Source organism: Monodon monoceros, unplaced genomic scaffold, assembly GCF_005190385.1.
Source record: "Monodon monoceros isolate NGI ecotype Baffin Bay Population unplaced genomic scaffold, NGI_Narwhal_1 Super_Scaffold_22, whole genome shotgun sequence".
In the NCBI taxonomy this organism is placed as follows: domain Eukaryota; kingdom Metazoa; phylum Chordata; class Mammalia; order Artiodactyla; family Monodontidae; genus Monodon; species Monodon monoceros.
The window spans coordinates 86,669,847-86,687,106 of record NW_021703779.1 but is presented as its reverse complement, the minus strand read 5'-3'; the positions used below and the strand labels follow the sequence as shown (position 1 = coordinate 86,687,106).

Here is a 17,260-nt window from a genome sequence, read left to right as displayed (position 1 = left end):
TAGTTTCTGCTGTATCACAAAGTGAATCAGCTATACGTATACATATATCCCCATATCCCCTCCCTCTTGCGTCTAATAGGGCTCCTTTGAGTTTTCTTGACTGGGCTGTCAAGAACAGTTTTAGTAAAGAATCCATCTGAGCCCAGTTCTAGCAAGAATCCTGCTAAGCCAGTTTAGCAAGAATCCTCCCATACTTGAAATTCAGTTAAGTTCCTCTTCCCCTCACTCTTGATATCTAATCAAGTTACTTTTGGTAATTTTTAATCTAGTGACTCCCTCTCCCTACCTTTTGATTATAAGTGCCCTGCTGTCATTGTTGTATTTATAGCTGAGTTCAATCTCAAGGAAAACATCTTCCTTTGATATTTAACTCTGTCCAGTGCAATTTTTCTTTGACAGCATATTTTGTAATTTTTGTTGAAATCTGTATAGTTTAATTTATTTTTGCATCTTTGGATACTGATTCACCTCCCCCTTTTTCCCACTCCTTGCTTTGGTTGTTGTTTACTCATTTGTCTTGTGACTTGGCCCATTTTCCCTACTATGTGAACCTTCTGGTGTCACTCCTCAGATGTTGCAAACTTGGGGACATGCACAGGTATCCTAGGATTACAATTGGTTTTTACCAACACTCTTTTTGACTGTCTATTTCTTTAATCTTGGTATTAAACTGTCTGCTTCATTTGGTATTACACTTGGCCTGTTAAGCTCCACTAATTATAGACTGAGTGCTCTGTTGTTTTAAACAAAGCCTTGGGGCATAATATGTTCAATAGTCTGATCAAATTAAATTCAGTCAGGAGTAGTTTTTGAGGCCAGTCTTTGACATTTATTCTGACCCCCAGCAGATTCTTCTTTACTAACTCTTTCCCTGATTCTCTCTGGTGTACCAGCTGGCCTATGATTTAACTTGTTGTTCTTAATTAAGGGAAGCTATTGTTTTCTAGAGTACCTTTAAGCTTGATCTTCCCCGGACTATGTTTCACATTAAGCCAGTCCTTTTGGGGAGAACTTAGGAGCTCTCTGTTTTTAAGGACTGCTTCCTTCTCTGGGCAAAGACTCTGAGCTGCTACTCTAGGCAGGGCAGTAGGCTCTTCGGTTTTTTGGCTCGTTTCTCCTAGCTTGGAACCTCTGCTCTAAGAGTAAGCTGGAGTGAGAGCAATCAGGGCCACTATATTCTTGGTCTGCCACTGTTGGGTAGAGCCTTTGCCCTAAGGGTAGTGACTGGTTAGAAGAAGGGAATCCATGACCTCTTGGCCATACTCACCAAGAACTTAACCTTTCAACTCTGATTTGTAGGGAATGAGAAATGCTGGTGGCCTGCTCTCTCAGTGAAGATATCATAAGCCTCGATTGGGAGCTGAGGGGAAAGGGAATCCTGCCTTCCTGGCCATGCCTGTCCCGCGTAGAGTTTCCTTTAAGCTGAGCTAGGGATGGAAAGGAAGGAGGGAGAAGGTCCTGATTCAAATGCCAGATCCTTGCTATTTTTATCAAGTTTTAGTAGATTTTTTGAAATAAATGTTTCTTCATTTGCTGTTTTCCCTTAGGACAATTTCTAGAGACATTAAATGTTTTTATAGTTTTTTCCTGCTCTGTTCATTTAGCTCTCAAGTGGGTCTTCATAGGTCCTCCCGCTGTCATCACCAAAGTGGATATATTGCATTATTTTCATTTGCAATTCAATTCATTTAATAGATATGGGACTGTTCAGATTTTCTATATCTTCTTTTTTCGATTTTGGTAAGTTGTTTTTTAATAAATTCATGCACTTAATCTAAATTCTTAAATTTAATGGTATGAAATTGTTCATATTATCCTTTTATTCTCTTTTTTAAAATCTGTAGAATATGTACTATTGTTCTTTTAACCCTGACATTTACTTTGTGTCTTCTCTTTTTATCTTGATCAATTTTATTAGAGGGTTTTGATTTTATTAGTATGTACATAGACTAAAATTTTGTCTGTTTCTTTCTTTTGTGTGTTTCATTTCTCTTTCATTAGTTTCTATTCTTATTTCCTGCCTTAAGAATTGTGCCTTAAGATTTTTGTTGGTGTTTTCTCCAAAATGTATTGACAAGCAAACTTAGATCATCGATATTTTTCAGCCTTTCTTCTTTTCTAATATATGCATTTAAGGATATAGAATTTCTTACTAAGCACAGATAGCTGCATCCCACAGGTTTTCATATGCTGTGTTTTCATTATCACTCAATTAAAAATAATGCTAAATTTGAGTCTCTGTTTTTACTCATGAGAAATGTACTGATTAATTTCCAAACACTTTGAGATTTTCTTGTTATCTATTTGTTATTAATTCTTAGCTTTATTATTCATCAGTCATCAGAGAACATATTCTGAACTATTCTAATACTTTGAAATTCATTGATACTTGGTTAATGGACCTAGTAGAAGGTCAATTTTAGCAAATGTCCCATTTGCCTTGAAGAAAATTTATATTCTGCAATTGTAGGTTGTATTGATCTATGTATGTAGATTAGGCCAAATTTGTTATTCTCATTGCTTAAATCTTCAATACTTCTACTGATATTATTTTCTGATTCTTCTGTAAATATACTGAGGTATATTTACATGTCCCACACTGACTTTAGATTTTTCTACTTCTCCTTTTATTTCTGATACTTTTTGTATTGTATATTTTGAAGCAATGTTACTATAAGCATACAGATTTAGAATTTTAGTACCTTCACATTATATTGACTATGTTACCATTATAAAATATATCTCTATCCCTAGTAATATTTCTTTCCTTAAGGCCTACCTTGTTGGATACTTTTTTACATGTATTATTATTTTTTTAAAAATTCCTGTGAATGGAATTTCTGGGGATGTGTACTTATTTGTTTTTTTAAAATTAATTAATTTTGGCTGTGTTGGGTCTTCGTTGCTGCATGTGGGCTTTCTCTAGTTGCGGTGAGCAGGGGCTACTCTTTGTTGTGGTGTGCGGGCTTCTCATTGTGGTGGCTTCTCTTGTTGCGGAGCATGGGCTCTAGGTGCGTGGGCTTCAGTAGTTGCAGCACACGGGCTCAGTAGTTGCGACACGTGGGCCCTAGAGCATGCGGGCTTCAGTAGGTGCATTGCGTGGGCTCAGTAGTTGTGGCTCGTGGGCTTTAGAGCACCGGCTCTGTAGTTGTGGCACACGGGCTTAGTTGCTCTGTGGCATGTGGGATCTTCCCAGACCAGGGATCAAACCCATGTCCCCTGAGTTGGCAAGTGGATTCTTAACCACTGCACCACCATACTATTAGTTACCTAGAAACTTACATTATTCCTTCTTACTATAATTATGAATTTTTCTACTTGTCCTGGTATTCTGATTTATATTTTTTGCTTTATGCCTTTAGGTGCATATAAATAAAGGATTAGGATACCATCTGGTGGATTGATCTTTTCTCTTTATTAAATGTCCCTCTTTATCTATACAAGTGAGTGTCCATTGCCTTGAATTCTACCTTGTTTGATATTTTAAAAGTGGTACCAGAATTCTTACAGATACAATTTGCATAATATACCTTTCAACATTCTCTTGGTTCCACCCTTTCTCTGTTCTTATATTCAACATGAATCTTATATAACCATCTCGTAGTTTTATTTTACTGGAATACTGAGGGGCCGAGTGGAGCTTTAGACCCAATTAGAAGTGACAAGTTCCAACACCTGGACTCTTAGAGCCTGAGCTGTATTGCTTCCCTGAATATTGCAAGTCCTCTCTCTTCTTGGTCTCCATGCTCTCCTTGGCTGATCCCATTCACTTCTGCAGTTGTCACTACAATTCCACATGTCTAGCCCAAACTACTCTTTGGCCCTACAGACTTTTATTGAATTCTCTAGTGGAACTTTCCTCCTGAATGTCCCAAACTTACCTCAGTCTCAACAGGTCCAAAATTTGTTCCACCATTAATCAAGATTAACACTGTTTCTCTGTCCCAGGCTTCCAGCTCAGTGATGTTCAAGCTGCAATGCTGGCTCTGGTCACAAAGGTGACCCTTTACTTTTTAAGTTTCTTCAATAGACATCCAAGTTTTGCTAAAAGAGAAAAATAAATCTGTCATTATTTTTAAAAACAAGTTAGGAGATATTATCTACCCCACAGTACCTATTCAGTTTTGAAAATGTATATGAATCAAAGAGATTGACAAAGTCTACTTGGCACGTTCTTTCCCACAAAATATGCATTCGTACAACAAATGCCTATCTTCACGCATTGCTGACAGGTGACTTAATTTTCTCCTGGAAAGCTTTTCTCTGTGTCCTTGCTTCTACTTCTTCATAGTTTCTGCTCTCCCCTAATTTCATCTTCCTCACAAGTTGGACTTAACATGATTACCTCTCCAGTCAGAGATTCCCATTGTTTTCCTTTTTGCTTCCCAACATCGATTGCCTGATTATCTCTACTATGCCCAGTTTTATTCAATGTGAGAGAAAATACAATTCCTCTTAGAAGAAACAGTGGGATTAGGATTTGCTGTTACTAAAATATGTTTCAAAACAACAAAATTTTAAAATTATATTTAAGAAAATAGGTGGCTGTTCCAATCATTGCTTTAATGGATTAGGTATTTGTTTTATTGAAAGGCTGAGAGCAATGATTCTGGACCCAATAGTTTGGGCTATATCCTGGCTTTAAAACTTACTAGCTATACAACTACAGATAATTTGCTTCATCTGTATGTGCCTCAATTTCCTCCTACGTAAAATGGGTACATTGATAGTATAGCCCTCACAGATTTCTTCTGAGGAATGGATTGATTAGTACCTGTAAATAGCTGAGAACACTGTCTCTAACATGGCACACGCTAAAAGTATGTTATGAATATTGTTATTATTACCATTTTTCTGCATAGTCCAAACTAACATGATGACATATATATATTCAGAATTGTTTTAATGGCAATAAGATTATAACTGTACAAAAATAAAATCTAAACCCAGACATTGAAGTAAATAACAGCAGAAAAATTACATTTTACCACACATCAATTCCCACATGTCTTCAAAGGTGAATTCCTTTATGTCTTTTTCTATTTGTGTATATACATTCCCATATATATTTATGCACCTTACTTTCTTGATTATTAGATTACAGCATCAGCAACATACACCATTGATTCAGTAACACCTTTTTTAAGAAAAAATAAAACTATCACATAAAATCTACACATGTATTTTATGATATATTTCAATGTGAGAAATGTTGAAAGATTCTAAAAAATTGATCCTAACATAGAATAAGACAATTTAGGTCATGTGATATATGCATCGCTGGAATCTCTGACATTTTGATGTATTTCCTTGCAGTCTTTTTCTAGGCCTATTTGTTGTGTCCCCCTGAAATTCATATGTTGAAACCTAATCCCCACTGTGATGGTAATTGGAGTTTGGGCCTTTAAAATGTGATTAAGTCTTGAGGATGGAGCCCTCATGAATGGGATTAGTGCCACTATAAATGATACCCCAGCAACCTCCCTTGCTTTTTCCACAGTATGAGGGCACAGAAAGGAGATTGCAGTCTACGAATCAGGAAGCAGGCCCTTTCCAAAAACCAAATCTGCCAGTGCCTTGATCTTGGACTTCCTACCCCTAGAACAGGGAAAAATAAACTTCTGTTATTTAAGCCATCCAATCCATGGTATTTTTGTTATCACAGCCCAAATGAACTAAGGCAGTACTTAATATAACTGTTTCCACTGTACCACCAGTGGTTATCCAGTGTTAGTACACATCAGAATCTCTCAGGGAAGCAAGTTAATAATACATGTTCTGTGGCCCAGTTGGAAGTATGATTAATTCATGTAATCCAGAGAAGGGTGCCAAAGTCTACATTATTAGCAATAGAGAGTGTTACCAAGTCCAAGCTCCTACTGTTCGCCACAGACAAGGCCAATAAATTAAGAGACAAGGTGTTGGGGCAAGGAATATCGACTTTATTTGTAAGCCAGCAGACCGAGAAGATGGCAGACTAGTGTCCCAAAGAACCGTCTTACCACAGTTAGAATTCAGGCTTCCTTTATACAAAAAGAGGAGAGGGTGTGGCTGATTGTTACAAACTTCTTGGTGCCCACCAGACCCCGGAGGGGACGTGATAATCCTTTGTTCTTGCAGCTATCCAGGTAGGTCTGGTCACGATGTTCCTGTAAACCTCCAACAAGACAAGTGTTATTCTCTGTTCTACAACTTTTATCTCTATATGGAAAGGTCAAGCCTGGGAGGCAGAGCCTTGAGAAAGGGGCTATTATGTATATTTCAGGCTACAGGCAACATTCCTTTACAAAGGTACAGAGCCAGCATAACTAAGCACAGGCAACAGAGCACAAATGTTACAGCTAAAGAAGTAGATCCAATATGGAGTCAGGTTTGTTCTTCTCTGTTACAATAGGAGATTCTAAATCAGGCAGTCTGTGTGACACACTATGAAAATCTCGCTAAATTTTATTCGTGTTTTAATTTAGCGTGTCATCTGGCCTCTACTGCGCTCCCTAGGAAATGCATGTCTTTGCCTCTAGAGAAATGAAATGACTTACCTGCTGTTCTTTAGTCAAGAGTAGAACCAGGTAAAGGACTTGAGGATCCCCGCAGAGTCAAAATGGCCATATTAAACATTTATTCAACATTTACAATATGTCAAACATTGTAATAGACACTAGGAGTATAAGGTTGATAAAGAGTACATGCTGTGAGAATGGCACAGTTCTGCAGAGGAGTAATTGCTAACACATTTAGGAATTTTTTTTTATCTCACAAAATATTTTAAAGTCTTTCATGTAGGGATAATATCAGATTTGGCTAATGTTACTCAGTTTTGATTAAAGAAAGTGAATATCTCTGTAACTTATATACTTCATGTGTGTCTGTTGCCCTAGTGAGTGGGTCTGCCAAGAATTTTTTGTATGAGAGAGTGTAGAGTGTCCTGAGAGAGAAGTCACCTCTGGAAATAACATGGCAGGCAGAAAGAGTCAATGTTGTCACCATCTGGAGATTATTCTTGTAAATTTTTACTAGCACAAAAGAAATATAGGCTTTATTATAATTTATATTATAATTAAGGTAATAAGTGGCTGACTCCAACTGTTCAAGTCATCATTTTGTTTTATTCATGTCTTGACCCAGCACTCTCCACCCAAATGGAATCATGTCTGAGTCCCTAGAGAGCAGAGGACCTATAAGTAAAATAAGAAATTCCTGTTTTTACTAAGACCTTGGCTAAGATATTATTTGCTGAGGCACTTTTGTGTAGTACGCACCTTCATAAGTGTAACAATGATCTCACAGAAATCAGGAAGGCTTTGTCACCTTGAGGACTCCAAAACCTCTGTCAGCAGAAGGAATAAGATTAAGGAGAAATGACAGTAGAGTCTGGAAGACATGGCAGTATCCAGAGGAGGGTGGCACCTATTTCTCAGTTGCCTGAAATTGTTCCTGGGCATAGGTTAGATATCCCTCAGTCCTCCCTAAGTATCACTGCAGTGGGGGTTCTGAAAGGGCAGGGGAGTCAGGTAGGGTCCAAGTCAACAAAGTTCACACATAGGGTACCTCATCTGATCCGCTCAGCAGCCCTGGGAGGTAAATAGTATTCTCTTTTCACGAATGACAAGGGTGACCCTTTAAAAGAATGTCAGGGTGATAAATACTAGGGTTATATTGCTAAAAAAGAAATTCTAAAAAATAACCTTGAAATGCATGTTTTGTTCTTTTAACAAGTTTTTATTAAATGACACTTGTTTAAAAAGCTGATTGACACATGACTTTTATTACTTTTATTACATTTAAGGGTATAAGTAATAAATACAAATTTTGGGAAAATACAGTTATCAAAGAGAAAGAAATTAAATCATTAAAAATTATGCCATCTAAAGATAAACACCCACATTTTAGTATATATACTTTAAGACTCATTGTTAATATATATAATACATAAATATATATGCTCTAAAATGAAGCAACGATAAATTTACACACTGCTTTCTAACTTTTTTTTCACTTTTGAAACAGACAATGAACATCTTTCTATTCGAATGGGTGAAACACCTCTGCTGACAAAGAAAAACTTGTGGATTTGGTCTGAATTCAATATTCAAATAGATGCTGACAATACTGAAAGTTTTGAAGCAATTGAATGAGTAAAATTACACCAAGAAAAGGCAAATAAACAGAAAACAAGGTTGAAAAGTATTAACCTCAGAGAAAACCTCAGTTTTCAAGGCATAAGGAAAAATTCCTCATGGTGGCAATGATGAGGGTGGTCCTACCAAGGCCAGATAAACTATACCTTAACTTCATTGCCCTGAGTTTAACTCTCTCATCTTTTCCGTGAAACTTTCGGTATCATCTGCATCTCCGTCTATGTCTATCACATTAATATTATTGACAAGCCTAAAATCCTGGGAAAGCAGAGCCCAACCCCTTCTAATATTGCCTTCAGGCTTCTAGCTTTCATTCCCTCCCACAGGGCGAGCTTCCTCTCCATTCTCCACAGGGGCAGGATCTCCTCCTTCTTTTTCCTTTTCCTTTTTTTCCTGGGGAACATTTTCCATGTTGAGATTTTTATCCCCCTGCTTATTCCACTTTGGACTCCATTACTCGTAGGAGACAAGAGGCAAGCGAAAGGACTGAATGCTTGACGGGAAGATCAGCACCGAGGACAGAGGCCCTACTATGCACCTTTCAAGATTCAGATTTTAATGGTTTCTGAAATTCTATTTTTCCCACCTAAGAGGGACTCGTGCGCCCTCCAGGGGGCCTCCAGACGGAGCTCCGTCTTCCCGCTCGCTTCTCTCTCCTTCCTCCTTTAAAACTCACCATTTTTTCCTGTACGTAGATACTTCCCCAGGCGTATGCAAGCACAAAAAGGGAAGGATCTGGAGGGGAGCTTCAGGCTGGGCTCTGTTCCCTCCCCCCACCACTGTCCCTCGCATCGACTGCACCTTTCCTTGCTGTCTCCTCCGCCGCCGCCGCATTTTCGCCTGACCCGGCGAACATCAGACCAGCGGATGGTTGGGGTCGGGGAAGCGGGGGCTGCTGCAGTAAGAACTCTGTGCGGACCTGCAGCCGCCCGGCCCTTCCCGGACCCGCCCGGCGTCTCCCAAAACTATATATCCCAGCTTTGTCCCTCCTTTATCCATAGCCATCCTCAGCCTTTGGTACTCCTCCTCTTTTAAATACCCACAGTGTTGGACGAGGGGTGACTATTTAAAGTAAAACTTTCACTCTCTGTGTCTCTTTGTTTCCTCCTCCGATGATTAGTTTCCACACTCCTACTACCAAAATGTTTGGCACCAAAATGGGTGTGGGACACTGGGAGCAGGGGCTGAGTGGAAAGCTTTCCAGCATATACCTGTGTCCATATTCATAAACTGCTTGCCCCCAGGACCACTAAAAATGGACTTTGGGTAAGGAAGGTGTGACCAGAAAACAGACTCTGACCCACTTGAGGATTCTGCACTCAGTCCCCAGCCATCCTGGTGCCAGGGTTACCCCAAGCCTCTTCAGTCGGAACACAGACTTACAGCATTCCTGGACTGGACCGTTGCTTTTCCCCGCATTCCTTGACCAGAAGTTTTTCCTCCTCTGCAACAGGAATCATTACTCAGAGGATACAAAAGACAGGAAGAAAGGGATTTGGGCCCAGGTAGACTCTCATCAAGGGACACTAAAGGAGTTCAGGTTCCTGATCCTGCCTCCCACCCAAGCAAGGCAGCGGGAACACTCAACTCCTCCTCCTCTTGTCACCCTGGATTTGGAATGTCTCTTTTTCCATCTTGGCATTTCAGGAGGTCAGATATAGTGTAAGAGAGAGGCAGCATTTTCTCTTGGAGTTATTGTCCACTTAATCTTCTTGTGGGATTAGTCCTTTCCCTTGTTCTAACTGCTCCGCAACCTGCTCCTTCCCAGAACCTCCTCTCCTGGTAGTCATTATTATTTTTCCCCTGAAGCCCTTACCTGCACCTAAGTGGCCAGAAAGCTAGGTATCAGGAAAGGAGGCTGGGAGTGGAAAGTGGAACATTATCTTTCTTCTATGTACTTTTATGTTCCAATTTTTTAATTTAAAATGTTTTGTTTTTATTGTTTTTACATTTCAGAAATACGATACTTACATGTGGGGAGGAAGAGTATGGGTATTCATCCTAAGACTTCTCTTTTCGTTGGAGTGCTTTGTTATTTGGCTAACTTAACATATATCAAATAGAAAATATTTTCCATCAGGCTTCCCTGGTGGTGCAGTGGTTAAGAATCTGCCTGCTAAGGCAGGGGACACGGGTTCGAGCCCTGGTCCGGGAAGATCCCACATGCCGCGGAGCAGGTAAGCCCATGCGCCTCAACTACTGAGCCTACGCTCTAGAGCCCTCGAGCCACAACTACTGAGCCCATGTGCCACAACTACTGAAGCCCACGTGCCTAGAGCCCATGCTCCTCAAAAAGAGAAGCCACTGCAATGAGAAGCCCGTGCAGCAATGAAGAGTAGCCCCCACTCACCACAATTAGAGAAAGCCTGCACACAGCAACGAAGACCCAATGCAGCCAAAAATAAATAAATAAAATTTTAAAAAAGAGCCCTCTTTAAAAGTCATGAGGGACACAAAATAATTTAAAAAAAAGAAAATATTTTCCATCAGCTACAAAGGAAAGAGCAATTTTTAAAAACATGTTAATTGTTCACAATCTTTAAGACATACTCTTTGGGGAGAAAAGTAATTTACAATAAAATATAAGATTTTCTACTAAATAGGAAATCCTTCATAATTTGGTCATGTTTATATTTATCATTTACAGAATGCTTCTAGTGATACTTCCCAAATAGCTTTAAAAAAACAGGCTAATTATTTTGAAAATTTTAAACCTAAATTTTTCGAAAACAAATCAACATTTTACATGTTAAGAAATTAATCCCTGTAGAGCCTTAGTAAGTGTCTTATTTTTGTCATTTTAGAAAAATAATCTATCTCTTCCACTTTGAGGAGTTTTTAATCTTCATAAATACTAATTAGTTCAGTTATGTTCTGTTAGAGGGATGCAGCCTGCTAGGCCTCTCACCTCTGGCCTCTTTACCTCCAGGAAACCCAGGAGGAGTCTAGCCCTGCAGCAGGGTTGCCGCCTGCCAGTCCATCCCCATACTGATGGCCCCTCAGCCAGGCTTAGGCCAGTGTCCAAGGAACTCTCACCAGCTGACAATATTAATTAACCTGGACCAGGTGTTCTCAACTAGGGAAGTCTGTGGACCACCTGAGATTCTATGCAAATTTGTCCAAGTTTGGGGTTAGTGGGGTACGTGCACTTTTGTGGGAAGAGGGTTTGTACCTTAGGAACCTGAGAAAGCCTGATACATGAGCAGGGCAACGTTATGGGGAAGCTGAAGCTATGAAACAGAGACAAGACAAAGGAGAAGTAGGGGATGTGAGAGGAAGGGAGAAGAGACTGGGTCCACAGCTGAACCAAGTTAATGGCAGAACATTAAAAATGCTCAGGCCCTAACTTCTAGAGGTCCATTCGAAACTGGCTGTTAATTCTCAGATTTCCTCAAGATCGTAGTCTTCTTTACTATCTCATAAATTCTCACCATGGATCTGCCTCAGCTGAGCTGGCCTAAGTCTCTATTCCTTACAACCAATGAGACTAACTGAAACAATAGTTATCTATCTGTAATAAAATGTTCCTAAAAAATCAACAAAACAACAGTAGTTATCACTGCCTGAGAACTGGTGAAAAGACATCAGTAGGGTATCGACCAAAGAAGACATCTATCTGGAAAATAAGTGTAAGTTATTCAGCTTCAGTATTTAGAAATATAATTGATATCCTATCTACAGGTCTACTGTACTCATTAGTTCTGGTGACTTTTTTTTTTTTTTTTGCCGTACGCAGGCCTCCCACTGCTGTGGGAGAGGCACAGGCTCCGGATGCGCAGGCTCAGCGGCCATGACTCACGGGCCTAGCTGCTCCGCGGCATGTGGGATCTTCCCAGACCGGGGCACGAACCTGTGTCCCCTGCATCGGCAGGCAGACTCTCAACCACTGCGCCACCAGGGAAGCCCCCTGGTGACTTTTTTGTAGACTGTAGGATTTTCTAAATTGGCAATCATGTCATCTATGAATAAGAAAGTTTTACTTCTTAAAAAATATATATACAAATTAAAACTTCAAGGTATTCTTATTCCCTTGTCAAATTGGGGAATTTTAAAAAAGAAAAAACACCATCCATTTTATATGAGAACATCCACATGGGCTGTAAGTACACGTGTACATTTGTTGAATTATCTTGCTGGCCCTTTAGGCAATACACATAAAATCATAAGATTTTTCAGACTTTTAGACCTAGCAATTTCACTTTTAGAAATATTTCCTTAGGGAATAATGTATGTTTGAGAGTCATGAAATAAATGAAATTGAGTGTAGATTTTGAGGGTTTTCTTTCCTTCTGTGTGTGTTTTTAAATATAACTGGAATAATTTTATACACATTGTTTTATAACCTGCTTTTAAATAGTATTTGTTGCCTTTATTTGCAAAAGTAAAACATTTTCACTGAAAAAAAGTCAAGGAACTATACATAAATGCCATTTGTCGAGCAGAGCCAGAAATACAATCCTTTCTTGCTCTATTCATATATATTTTTAAAAGCATTGAATTGGTAACTAAGACTATTTTATAATCTGCTTAAAATATTATATTAGTGCCAACAATATTACTTTTAGCAAAAAAAATTCCTAAAGAAATGATTTCTCACAGGGTAAAATTTGGAAAGAGATACCTCCTGTCTAATGTATGACTAGTACTACAGCTTGATTATCTCAAACTTGAATTGGAGGGAGGCATAGTCAGAGCATGGGGAGGAGAGCCTTGTTTTAATGGATACTAGTCACTAATGGGGCAAGGGAAGCAAATGTGAGGCATCCAACCATTGCAAGGACCCTACACCTCAAACAGGTAGTGGAGGCCTTGAATCAAATTCTGCTCCGCTACAGAGAAGTACATATGCGAAATGTGTGTCATAAGATAAGGTCATACTGTTTGCAGACTATTCTTTATTATAGAATTTACACATACCCACTGAGAAAATGTAGAAGAATCTACAAAGAAGTATATAAAATAATATATAAATCACCTATATGCCCACCGATCACCCAATCATACCCACTTCTAATATTTTGGTGTATACATATAAATATCTACTCATATATATTATTTTTTAATGGGACCTTCTGCAGTTTACCATTTATAATCTGTTTTTTTCACCTACCAATATATTATAAAACACTTTCATTTCTATATATATACATGACTATCTTATATTTCTCAGATATTTTATTTCTTCTGCATGTTTTCAAAGTTTTATCTCAATCATTTTTTGAATGTTATTAATTAATGCATGCCTATTAAAGATAAATTTTAAATATATAAATGCAACACTTAGAAAGGAAAAGTTCCTTTTATATTGACTACTCATTTCAAATATATCCTATCGGAATAGTTCAGTATATATTCATTCAAATTTCTAATATGATAGAGAAACACAGGAAGACTCCACAGCAAGTTGACACTGGATATAACATGATTGGCGATGGGCATGGGGAAAGGGGAAAACGTAAGGATGATGTTTAAGCTTGAGTGCTGAGTAAACAACTGTTATGAGGTGCCATCAAAACACAGCGAGTCTCTAATGGACTTGGGTTGTGTAGCGAGCTAACCAAATAGGCTCACATCAGTAATTTCATTCATCTCTCAATAATATAACCCAGAATTTTACAGGAATGAATTTTGTGGACTTTACTAATCATGCTATGGTAGAATTTCTTTATTTACTTATATTTCAAATACACAAAAATAAACATATGTATGCTGTGACAAACATGTACTACCACATATATTAACCTTCAATTTTTCTTCTTTCTTAACAATATATGTTGGACATTTTTTCATGTGAGTAAATATAACTCCACATTATTATTTTTCATCACTGCATAGTATTGCATTAGTGAATTATCAAACTTTTCTTAAACCAATCTCCTTTTAGGAATATTTAGTTTTTTCCTTTAAAAAAATCTATTACCACAACTACAACATTGACCATATTTGGCATGGGAGTATTTCAGCATGATAAAACACTAGAAGAGGAAGTGATGTGTCCAAAAGCACATATATTTTAAGGTTAAATATTGCCAAAATGACCTCCAGAAATGCACTATTTTATTCTATCTTTTATTATTTTTGCATCTTGCTTGTACTTTTACTTTTTAAATTGAGGTATAAATGACAGACAACACTATATTAGTTTCAGGTGTACAACACAGTGATTCAATATTTGTATATATTGCGAAATGATCACCACAATAAGTTTAGTTCACATTCATATATTATTTTATATTCTCAAAAGTGCATGTGAATATCCTAATAGTCATTTTCCATTTCTAAATGGTACATACTGTTGGTGCAGTTTGAATTGTTTTAACAGAATTATGAAGTTTGCCTTCTTTAACTTGTAGCAAAATCATCTGGGAGAATCGTTGGTTTATGAGAATGCATACACACGTGTGAATGTGCAGGTGCATATGTACATGCTTGGGCACATGTCATTTCCTAGAATAATTCTCTTTCCTTCATTGCTGCCTTTCACCTGTGGCTTCTCTTTGCATATTCAGGTCCAACTCAAAGGATTGATGCCAGGAATTCAGGTCTACAAACTAACCATGTTGTTGTAAATCATTGTGACTACTGTTAAATATTTCCTCAGGGTGAATGCCTAAGAATGGATTTACAGGCTCAAAGGGAATGCATATTTAAGTATTTAGCAACTGCCTAAGAACTATCCATAAAGGTTGACCAATTCAGATTCTGTAACCTGGAAATAAGGGAGAAAGTCCTTGGGGGTAGTGCAGAGCTTGTCAAAAAGTGCTTGCACTGAACCTGCTTTCGGACAATAGCCACCATCAAGAGACAAATAACCCTTAAGGAGGAATGAGTGGACTTGACCCAGCAAGGCAGCATGAGACAGGCCAGGGTAATGGTAAGGCCACAGGGCCTAGGTTCAGTCAGACTGGTCTCCTCTTTCCTTCCCCCCTCTATCTAGGTCTTACCCACCCTGTGAGGCCCAGGTCAAGGTCTTTTACCTCCATGAGGCTTCCTCTGGCTATTTTGGGCTAATTGGCCTTTGCCTTCTCTGAGCTCCTATTGGCCTGGCAGTACACCCTTTCCTTTAGCCCTTTCTCCAAATGGCCTCATATGAAGGGGGTTCTGCCTTTCCAGCTGTATCATCTACTCCAACCCTAGCGTGAACCCAAAGGGGATGTGGGTCACTATCAGGAGGATAGATCTGGAGAAGAGGCATGAGCAAGTCTTGCATTTGGGCTCCAGGTGCTTTGGGCAGGATATTCTAGGGTCCTAGGTATCTAGAATGTGGTTTAGAAGGATAGAAGTGAAGTTTCCAAGTAATCACATCTTCTTGCCCCATCGACTCTTCACTACCTGGGGAAGAGGGCATCTAGAGGACCAAACCAATTACTTCTTGGCAAATACCACCACCAAGACTCTGGAGTCAGACATTACTTTTTGTCATTTTGAATCCTTCTCCCCAAACAAAATCCTAATACAATTATAATAATAGTTTGTACTTTTAAAGCACTTACCATATGCCAGGCACTATTCTCAGGACTGTACACATACTGCCTCACTTAACTAAAGTAATTCTGTCTTTGTCTTTTCCGACTATAAAAAGATAAAAATTTGTTAAAAAGAAAACCACAGGCCCCAAACCACATCTCTTGTGCTAAAGCCTATGATACCAAACCTAGATTTAATACCTGACCTAATTGCAATTTCAACCTCTCACAGAAATGTAATCTTAAATCAACCAGTCTGGAATTTTCTGGTCAAGCAACAGTAAGGTAATCTGTGGCATAGGCTCCTCCATCTCCCAGAGAAAGAAGAAGCAATCTGCATGATAAAACCCTTGCTGCTCCCTTCCTCTCCTCTCGCCCCCCAAAAAGTTGTCCTGGACTAAAAATAATCCTTTCTTTTATTTTGCTAATAGCTCCCTTTCCCCACTCTCCTGCCTATAAAAACCCTCCATTTTGTACAACCCGTGGGAGCGCCCTTCTAGCTGCTGGATGGGTTGCTGCCCTGTTCATGAATTGCTGTATAAAGCCAATTAGCTCTTCACATTTACTCAGCTGAATTGTGTTTTTTTCAGTTACTCTTCAAAAAATATAGAAAAGTATTAAGAATAAAGTAAAAAACTACATTAAAAATCTTACTCCTGTCCCAGGCTTCCCCCACCATCCTTTTTTTTTTTTAAACAACCTGCTGCCAAACCAACCCTGCTCCACAACAGCCAAGGACTAGATTGCAGATGAAATGGAGGCTGGGGGAGGGGCGATGGATGTAGGTTGGAGTTCTTAATCCTGGGAGCAGAAGGCAGGAAAAGACAATTCTTGAAAAAAGTAGAAAAGTTTAGTAGCTCCAGAAAAGGATGCAGCCCCTCCCTAGAAATCAGAGAAAGGCAAATAACATTTTCCCCCTCTGGGATGGAAAGGGCCAAATGTATAAGGGGGTAGGGGGCAGAGGGCCGGCCCACTTCTGCCGCGCTTTTGGTGGGAGTGGAAATTGGGGACCCGAGCTCACCGGTGACGTAGATATCACGTGACCAGGAGTCGACGTGTGCAGAAGTCCTGCTAGTCTGGTCCTTGTTCCCGTCTGGGTACCAGCTTGCTTCAGCAGCGCAGCCGGTGGGGCCTGAGGCTAGGAGAAGGAGAAGGAGTCAGCTTGCCGGAATTTTGCAGGTTGGTGGCAAAATAGGTGCTGTCTGGGAATTTCTAGGGTGGGGTGGCCTAGAGCAGAGACTTGAGGGAGCCCTGGTCAATTCCATCTCTCCACCTCCCACCTCCAGGTCTGCAGGAAATGGTGACCCTTGGGAAAGGGACTAGGGGTCCCGGGAGGAGGACAGGGAGACCTGTGAGAGTTTGAAAATAATCATCCTCTGCCACCTCAGACCGCTTTCCCAACACCTACCCACCCCCCAACCGCCCCCCTCAGTCTTAAAGATAGTTTGGAAATAATCTGCTTTTCCTACTCCCTGTCTGATGGAAAATTCGACTTAACTTGCACTGTGGAGAGGGGGACAAATGCGGGAATAAGAAGGTGGGAAAGTTTCCATAACCGAGAACCTTAATGAGAAAAGTGCGTGGTGCTGGTCGGCCCACTGAGCGCTCGCCCCACCCCCCCCCCCCCCCCCCCCCCCCCCCCCCCCCCCCCCCCCC

General features: G+C 39.6%; 2 protein-coding genes across 8 annotated transcripts in view; both read left to right on the top strand.

Annotated features, from left to right (window-relative positions):
* NXF3 (nuclear RNA export factor 3) overlaps positions 1 to 17,260 on the top strand; it is a 1,139,741-nt gene that overhangs the window by 306,564 nt on the left and 815,917 nt on the right. The gene's annotated exons all lie outside the window — the stretch shown is intronic.
* The window catches only part of TCEAL9 (transcription elongation factor A like 9), a 2,097-nt gene continuing 1,484 nt past the window's right edge, over positions 16,648 to 17,260 (top strand). For 4 of the 7 annotated variants that reach the window (XM_029240127.1, XM_029240124.1, XM_029240125.1 and 1 more), the window contains exon 1: positions 16,648 to 16,783. The gene's annotated coding sequence lies outside the window, so the exon portion shown is untranslated. Of the gene's footprint in view, positions 16,784 to 17,058; positions 17,142 to 17,260 lie in introns of those variants that run through there. The other 3 variants (XM_029240126.1, XM_029240128.1, XM_029240123.1) reach the window with 3 other exon arrangements.